The sequence below is a fragment of the Opisthorchis viverrini genome, assembly GCF_000715545.1.
Source record: "Opisthorchis viverrini unplaced genomic scaffold opera_v5_7, whole genome shotgun sequence".
Classification (NCBI taxonomy): domain Eukaryota; kingdom Metazoa; phylum Platyhelminthes; class Trematoda; order Opisthorchiida; family Opisthorchiidae; genus Opisthorchis; species Opisthorchis viverrini.
In genome coordinates this window covers 511,450-513,626 of record NW_008751663.1, presented here as the reverse complement: position 1 = coordinate 513,626, position 2,177 = coordinate 511,450, and positions in this window count along the sequence as shown.

Below are 2,177 nucleotides of genomic sequence, written 5' to 3'. Positions count from 1 at the left end.
TTAGTGGCGGTAATTATCTTTAGATATTTTCCGCGGTTTTTACGTCATTGAGATTGTCGTGCAGTTTTAACGATTGCCTGCTCTGAGAGCCTTTGACGCTCCTCCTGCCCCACTGCAAATGTTTTGTCAGCTTGCGGAACTCATTGTCTCTTCTGAGTTGCCCACTGAAACTGTTATACTAACATTTGGGAATTCACTGGAGATGACTTCATGTACGTTGATTCCGTAACTTCGGAGCACTTACCACTGGCGTGCCCAGCAGATCGCTCTGGTAAATCCTGGTGGGTAGGAAAAATCTTCTCTTTTTCGGCGAGACGGCTTAGTTACAAAATTTTACTTCTGGTCAGTCAGAAAGTTAGTCTTTCTTCAAAGTTACATTACTACCTCCTTGGTGGGCATCCGTTGGATTGCATTATCTTTGTGAAACAGTAAAGTCCTCAGAGCCAGTCGCTCATAAATAACCTTGACACTTTCCTAATTGCTCAGTCTGTTACCTGATGATACCTACAACAGTCACTTCACGTGTGTGACACACACATTCAGGAGACAAGTTGGTGATGGACCACACATTGGCTGTTGCATTTTAGCTAACGTAACTAGACGCGGTTGATGGAGGATGAATAAAGATATTCCAACCGTACTGTATTCATCTTAGGTAATGTTTCCCGAAGTTAAATGAAATTTTGATCCCTCCTGAGAGATCAGAATACGATTTTAAATTAAGAGCAGTGCTATGTATATGGGAGTAGTATTATCCTAAGAGTACTGTTAGATGGTAGAATCGTTGCAAACTGAACATAACCAAGCTTCTGTGTGTCTTATTAAATCAGAAAATTCTGTACAGACTTAGAGGACAAGTGTGAAGCGGTTACACATGCCTCAAGCTTAATCCCATTCTGGTTTTTCATCTCCTTTCATGTTAAAAGCACCAATGGACCGATGCTTCAGTACTTTTTGAACACCTGCAAAGACAAAGTCGGTCCAAACAACACATCGTGGGGCAGTTGGTTTTTATTTGGACAAAAACAAGACCTGTCTACAGCTGGCAATTCTTTCGCACGAATGTGAGGGAGTAAAAACGTCAGAACCCCCCGCTTTTTCATACTTACTTCCCATACAAGATTGGTCGTATCTCATCAGACGTTTGTTTTCGCGCCATATTTCGGCGCTGAAGTCTGACGAAACAATGCTATAGGCTACTTACGGAAGGATTTGAAATCAATGGAAAGCCTACTTTACTTTCCCTAGTGCTGGGATTGATGCAGTTAGTACACTTTGGATGCCATTGGTTACAATGGATGTGCTGTATCCATCGGGTTACTATTCAATGCAGAGCTTAATCCGGTGTGAAATAGGCCGCTTCAGAAATAACCAAATACTGCAAATTTTGCTCAGTTTGTGTAATGCACGAAGTGCTAGTGAAACTATCAGAATTTCCTTCAGTTAGCTGAGGACTCCAATTAACAGAATGGTAGAATTCGGCCTGCGGACGAGTGCAGCCCTCAGATTTAGTAGAACTGATTAATTGGTTGGGAAGTAAATAACTTGATGGATGCAAACTGGTCAACTTCCAGGTCTGAAAAACTTCGATGCTTCTTTTTTTATAGCTAGAGAGTGTATCGGACAGTGCCACCCACATATTGATTAGTACATAGTTGGATTCAAAATGGATCAAATGGATTCAAAATTTGGCGTTCATTGGGATCAATATTCAACCGGTCTTATGCTGAAGGATAATTTATTGAACATCCATTTCGAAAAACGAGGAACAGCGTTTTTGGGCTTGGCAAAGAAATGTGAAAATAAAAATATTCCAGTAGGGTGAGACTTATTGGTTGAATCTCTGCTACAAGTGGTGCCAGATGATTTGTTTGTGAATCAAACCACCTGAACATTTGAAAGGAGGACGCGATAAGGAGGACCTCCATATTAACTAGAAGCGGGGATTTAACAAATACCGGACCCAATTAGTTTGTCCTTGAAAGGGTTAGAAGACAATGAAGCTGCTAATCAGCTGATAAGCAAGCTGATAATCAAAGGAAGTGACTAAATCGCTTTTGAGGTCATTCGGCATTCATCCATCACCAGCAGACGGGCTACTGGTTTATAACTGAACAGGTCATCAAACACTCACTTTATAATCTGAGTTGGAGTCTGATCAGCAGCGTCTATGATTT